This window comes from Prenolepis imparis, unplaced genomic scaffold, assembly GCF_030444845.1.
Source record: "Prenolepis imparis isolate NDT839.2.m4 unplaced genomic scaffold, iyPreImpa1.0 SCAF_777, whole genome shotgun sequence".
Classification (NCBI taxonomy): Eukaryota; Metazoa; Arthropoda; class Insecta; order Hymenoptera; family Formicidae; genus Prenolepis; species Prenolepis imparis.
In genome coordinates, this window is record NW_028141935.1 from 1,812 (window position 1) to 9,531 (window position 7,720).

Genomic DNA, 7,720 nt, shown 5'->3' on the forward strand with positions numbered 1-7,720 from the left:
TATATATATATATATAAGTTTGTGCACAATTATTCAGAAATTATAATTATGAAATATTATAAATGATAAATATTACAAAATCATTATAGAATAAATATAACAATAATTATGCATAATTTAGACCCTAAATTGAATAAAATTATTTTTTGGCAAAATGTCATTTAGAAATTTTTTTGACAAAACTGTTGCGTTATGGCTAAGCATTTTTGCAATCATTATGAAATTCCTTCTTTGTGTGATGCAATTATTGTACAATATTTGAGCCATTTTCCTATCGGAGTAAAATATAAATATAATAAATAATATATATATAGATATATATATATATATAATATAAGCTAATAATAAAAGCAATATAAAGAATAAAATGAATAATATAAGAAATTATATAATACTGTTTTGGAATTTATGCTATTTATTTCTATTTATTTTTTTTTGGTATGTGCATTACATGCACTAAACAATTTGTTTCAAGAGCGTGGCTTTAGCAAACAGGAATTGGATCAGATTTGTTACAGTGTCCTGATGTATGGATTAATCCTAATCATAAGTCATTACTAGGACTTGGCAATTATGATATTAATGTTATTATGGCTGCTCTTCAAAGAAGAGCTGTATGGTTCAACAAGCATAGGTCTGTACTTTTGTATTAAGAAATATGATTATAATTCTTACATTTTTTATTTTATAGGGATCCTAAGTGTCTTTGTCTAGACAACATTGAGGGTTTTATACTTAATGCTCCAATTGAATATAAACTAGGTTTTGTGTTACTTCCTTTGAAACGACGTCATTGGATTGCTCTAAAAAAGATTCATGGTGCCTTTTATAATCTTGATTCAAAACTGGACTCACCCAATTAATAGGAAAGGTCATTAAATATGAAATTAATTTTGTTGAAAGATATATTTTTTATATACGTATTGTGCAATATTAATTATATATTTTCTCTTATATTAGGACAACGATTTACTCATATATTTAAAGGACCAGATAGATAGCCAGAAAAAAGAGCTATTCCTTGCTGTTTCTAGAGAAATTGATAGCAATCAAGGATGGTTAATAGACATATGTGAAAACAAAGAAGACAATAACATGGATCATGATTCCAAGTATATCGAAGACGGATATCCAGATTTAGATTTGAAGAAATCAGAATCCAGAGAAATGAATGAAAATGAAGAATTTCTTGATAACAAAAATTCTAGATAATTGGGGGCATCATGCTCCACAATTGTTTATTTATTTATGGTTACAATCTTAAATAAAAAAGGTGGCTATAGTTGTTACAAAGAAAGACTTGAAATTATAAAAACAAAGGAAGAAAAATAAAGCAAATAAAGAAAATTACGTATAAGTGTTTCACAGTAACATTTTTATTCCACATAATACAAATAATTATATATATATATATATATATATATATATATATATAATTGCTTGAGCACGCATATGATTTGGAATTTATATTAATATAAAAATATGATGTTTTACATCATATTTTTATATTAATATAAATTCCAAATAAAAACTTTTTTCCCTTTTCCTCTTCTCCGGCCTCTCTGACCTCTTTGATAAGTTGGTGGTGCTTGTGGTAGCGGTGGTGCTTGCGGTGGCGGTGGTGGTGGTGCTTGTGGTGGCGGTGGTGCTTGTGGTGGCGGTGGTGCTTGCAGTGGCGGTGGTGGCAGCGGCTGTTGGAGCCGTCGCTCGCGGAGGCGTTGGCGATACCGCCTTCTTCGCTCTGATTGAGGCAACTATAAAAAAAATAATAATTTTATAAAATAATTTTAATTTTATTATTTTAATTTTTATTATTTTAATTTTTATTATTTTAGCCATTTTAATATGTATAAAATTAATTAAACCGATTCGAGTAGATATTAAATTAATTATATTAATTATATTAGTATATAAAATAATATTTCTACAAATTATATACTTACTGCTTGTTGTCGTGCGTTAGGCATTATAATAATGCATCCGGGCCCAGGCGGCCTGGGCGGTAGGCCGTGCACCGGTAGTCCGTGCACAGGTAGGCCGTGCACAGGTAGGCCGTGCACCGGTAGTCCGTGCACCGGTAGTCCGTGCACAGGTAGGCCGTGCACAGGTAGGCCGTGCGCAACGGCAATCTGCCTATCTTCATTTGGCACGTCCGGTTGCCCGTGCTCATCCGGCACGGGTAGTCCCGGTGGCGGTAGCGGTATTGCTGCAAAAAATGTTTTATATATATAATGCATACAATATTTGCACATGTATTTATATACATACATGTATATACATCGATAAATATATAAAGGTCAAATAGAGGTTATTACAGGTTAGAAAAAATCATGGTGTACAAAAATAATGTTACGCCATAAATGAATAAATGAATGTTTTATATATAAATATATAAAATGTGCAATATTTTTATATTTGGGTATAATATGTACGTATACATACATATACATATATAAATACATATATAAATAAAGAGAACAATTACTTACCACGTTCACGGTTCGCCATTATGCTAACATGTACTATCGATTATCGAGTGCAATTATATCGTTTATATCACGCGATCTAAGCTTCCATATGGTTTCAGTAGCACAGAGTATATAGAGTATAGAGTATTGTTTTGGCGTCAGTGCAGAGTGTTCTGTGTTATTAGAGTATTTATTAGAGTATTTATTAGAGTATTATTAGTATTATTAGTATTATTTAGAGAGCATATACATTCATTATGCCTAAATATACTAATAAGATGAAAACAGCTTCGGCACAACGTGTGTCTTTATCACAAAAAATGCGTCGCATGCGACAAGCGCGTGACAAAAATTTTTGTGACAATTCTTTTGTTGTGAATCAAGAAAGAATTGATGAGGACTCCAGAAAAAAATCATTGGGATGCGTATCGGATTTCATGGAAATTCCAGGTAAATCACACCAATTATATGCATGCGAGGATAACAGAAATGTAGATAACGACATGTCGACATCATTATCTTTTATAGAAACATTTTCTCAATCATCTGTCGATGCATGCGCAACACAGAAGTTTCAATCAGAAAAAAATAATATTTTAGATGATGATGATTCATCTGTAGGATCATTATCAGACGTTCGTGAATTTCGTAAAAATTTTACATGTTTGTCGATGAACGAGCCGCACACATATACAGATGAGAGAAATGTGATGACAGATAATGATGCGTTCACACCGCAGTCGTTGAATACATTTTTTGAAAATTCAGCAGATGCATGCATACTGACAGATTCGGAGAGTATAATGCAAAACAATATCGAAGATATTGAAGACGTCGAAAATGTTGAAGACGTCGAAAATATCGAAAACGTCGAAAACATCGAAAATGTTGAAGACGTCGAAAATGTTGAAGACGTCGAAAATGTTGAAGACGTCGAAAATGTTGAAGACGTCGAAGATATCGAAAATATTGTTTTGCACACTGATAGGAATATCGACGCACATTATTTGTATTCTGAAAAGATTAGTGGACGACGTATCGTCGATTTTGGGCATGTTTTTGCTGAATTGCAGAGACTGTCTACTCATTGGATCGGCGAATGTCGTTTTACTGATCTTGTAATAAGCGAAAAGAAGCGTGACGGTCTAAAAACCCGATTTTCTGTCAAATGTCGAATGTGTAACTTCAAACGTAGCTTTTGGAGTGAACCAACAGATGACAGAATATTAAATGTCAATAAAGGTATTGTATCCGGTACTATATTGACAGGGACTGGTCATAAGCAGCTTGAAGAACTTCTTGCTGCTGCGGATGTTCCATGCATGAGTAGTAAAACATATATAAAGCATCATAACGAAATATCGGAAGCCTTCGCCGCCGCCGCGGAAAAAGAAATGCGCGTGGCTGGTGAAGAGGAAAAACGTTTGGCAATCGAAAGAGGAGATGTCATAGACGGCATTCCGCATATACCCGTGATAACAGACGCTCGTGGATGAAGAGATCCTATCGTACTGGTAGTTACGATTCTCCATCCGGAGCAGCTATTATTACGGGATATCATTCTAAAAAAGTGTTATTTGTTGGTGTCCGTAATAAATATTGTATTGTCTGCGCGAGAGCAGCTAAAATTAATGTAGTAGCAAAAGAGCATACATGTTTTAAAAATTGGGGAAGTAATCAGAGCTCCACCAGTATGGAAAGTGATATAATCCTCGAAGGCTTCCGACTTAGTTTAGAAATGCATGGCCTTATTTATAATAAATATATCGGTGACGGTGATAGTAACGTATTAAAAAAATTGGGAGATTTTCCACCGTATCCAAATATTGTTGTGGAGAAGATTGAATGCACGAATCATCTTCTCCGCAATATTTGTAATAAAATACGTGAAGCAGGTAGTACCGGTAGTAGAAATATATCAAAATTAAAGAAGGTCGTTGAGCACAGCGTTATGAAAATTCGAAACGCTGTGGTCAAGGCTGTCACCTTTCGCCGCAATCGTGAAGTTAGTTGGCAAACAAAAATTTTAGAATTAATGAAAGATTTAAATAATATACGTAGCCATGTATTTGGTGAACATAAAGATTGTGCTTCGCTCCAATATTTCTGTAATGGACAACAGAAAGAAGGCGAGCAAAATCTTGTACCCCAATTACAACGTGCAGAATTATTACAAAAAGTAGAAAATGCTATGAAACGCATTATAGAAAATGCCGATAGTTTACTATATCAATTTACTAGTAATTCCGTTGAAAGTTGTAATGGAATTATAAGTAAATTTATTGGTGGCAAGCGCGTTCATTATGCCATGAAAGGTTCTTATCACGCGTTAAAGCATCCGTAGTGCAATGTAATACTTCGCGAGCCTTAAGTTCTGTTTGTCGTGCGATAGATAAAAAACCACCCACACAAACAGAAATTATTGAAAATAGAAATATAAAAAAAATGCCAACCAACTTCAACGAACACGTGCGGCGAAAGAATTAGGTCTCTCTGTTCGTACATCTAAATTTTCCGCTAAAATAACGGCTGATAAAGATTATGGACCAAATGTAGAACGGCCAGATATCGAAGGTAATATGTACGAACAGCTGAGACTTAATCATTATGAAATGTTATTAGAGCAACAACGTAATTGTGCTGTATTGGAGTGTGCTACACGGGATCAGCATGAAAACCCGGAGTGGCACAACGTACGGCGAAATCTTCTCACTGCTTCAAACTTTGGAAAAGTTTGTAGCAGAAGAGAAACAACTTCGTGCCAAAATCTTGTGAAAGCAATTCTTTATCCTCCTCGATTGACGGGCGCGGCTGTTGAGTGGGGTAAAGAAAAAGAGATGATGGCACGAGAGCAATTGCAGGTGGAATTAGGGATAGAAATTAATAATTGTGGTATATTTATAGATGAAACTATCCCATATCTTGCCGCGACGCCTGACGGCATTGTCGGAGACGATACTATCGTTGAGATTAAATATCCTTATGCGGCGCGGCATGTGTCTCCTATCACTGCAATGCTCAATAAGATTTCACATATTTATAGAATATTTGATAAAACGGATGACACTCGAATGAATCAAAGACACGCGTACTACTTCCAAGTGCAGGGACAACTCCACATAACGCAAAGAAAGTATTGCATTTTTGCTGTGTGGACACCCTTTGGATTGAAGTACACGATTGTCGAGCGTGATGACAGATTTTGGGAAACAAAAATGTCAGCACTGCTTAAACGATTCTACGAGGACTGCTTGGTTGCTGAAATAATAGATAGTAGAGTAGCAAGAAATATGCCTATTCGGGAACCGCAGTATGTCATCGAAGCACAAGCGGCTCGGAAAAATGACATAAAAGTGGAAAGTGTTATCGAAAGCACTACTACCACTGTTGCTATTCCAGAAATAGAGCAAGATGACGATTGCATTATAACTGATTACTCGAATGAAAAACGAGATGTAACTGAGGATGACATAAAAAGACTAAGAAAAATGTTAGATCATGTGATACCTTCTCTTTTATTAGTAAAGAATAATGTTTTGCCCATAGATAGTAAATTAAATGATGAATCGTTAGATTTATTTTTACGCATTGTAAGAGAGACTTCTTGCTTTGAAACACAAAGTGTGTTATATTTAGAATACCCGCACATAATTGAAGCTAGTCGTAGCAATAAAAGCTTACAAATTATTGGCGGAAATTGCACAGATCATTAGCGATGCATTTATTTTGATGGCATCAAACTTCACGTGTACGACAGCCTAGCTGGTACTACGTACGATAAATTGGCTGCTAAAGAAAAAGAATATATTCGCCTTCGTTATCCCAAGATTAACAAATATGATATAATTTTCGAAGAGGTACAAACACAACCGGATTGTACCTCTTGTGGAATTTATGCTGCGGCTTTCGCTACAACTGTAGCCTTGAAAGGAAATCCTTGTAATAAAAAATATTCCAGTGACGTAAAATGCATGAGACGTCATTTAATTAAAATTCTAGAAAGCAACAAATTATTGCCTTTCCCGAATTAATATTTTTCATTATTCCATCTTTGTAAGCTTTTATTGCTGCCATTATGCAAAAATAAGCAATGATAAAATAAGATGGTAGAAGTTATCTGCAATCGTCATTGTATAGAACATATATAGTAACATAAAAATCTCGGAGAGACGATAAAAGAATATTGGTTGCGTTCTCACGGGAATGGGCGTTGGAGGGGCCCATTCTATATTTTATATATGTAATATTAAATTTATTATGACAATTAAATTTTATGTTATACTTTTGTTTTGAAAATAGTGCATTGCAAATTAGATCGCAATTTGAACTGAGGTGATTGCGTCGCAAAGTGCAGTTAATATCAGATAGGTTTTGTTTTGCAATGTACTATTTTCAAAAATATTTAGTAATAGGTAGATGAAAATTAAACAAATTACAAAATACAAGTATAGAAACACATAATAAACAAAGTTGCATGTAAAATAACAAGAAATATTTTATACAGTATACTTCCCATAATATGGTTGAGGTCACTTTGCGACGCAATCATTTAACTTAGTTTAAATTGCGATCCACTCGAATTATTAATTCGTGTTGTTTATTAAATATGTACAGAAACAATAGCAATTACATTAATTTAAATTTTTATTAACTTCAAATTATAGAAAAGATATTAGATATTTAAATGTATGTTATTTATATGTACATTGCTTGCTATTGTTTACTGTACATTGTGTACATATTATTATATATCTTTATCCCATGAGATGAGTAATCGTACTGCATTAAAAACTTCAAAATAGAAAAGATCTCAAAAATAATACAATCAAATATATAATTAATAGAAGTTTGATTGCATTGGAAAAAATGGCATATATCATACTTTTACATTTCTTATTATTTATATTATATTTTTATATTTATATTACATATTTTTATCAATATTTTGTATTAAATATTTATATATAACGATTTTCGGGATAAGAATATGTAACAATATGTTGTAGCGCTTCTATTGTTGTGTTTCCGATAAGCGCAAAAAATTATGATTTTATTATAAGTAATTGATATTTTAATATTATATAATTGGCATTGTTTTCCGTGCAGATTTTATAATGAATAATTTCTTTTATTATAATTATATTAATATTAATCTATGTATGCACCATAGAGTTGCTTGTTGTTGCAGATAGATTTGGAGACGTCTGAAGGGTGGATCACTTTCAATGAAGAGGCGTGGATACCATTGAATC

General features: G+C 33.2%; 1 pseudogene; it reads left to right on the plus strand.

The window, feature by feature from the left end:
* Positions 1-408: 408 nt before the first annotated feature.
* Positions 409-1,212, plus strand: LOC145948856 (josephin-2-like; annotated as a pseudogene).
* The last annotated feature ends 6,508 nt before the right edge of the window (positions 1,213-7,720 follow it).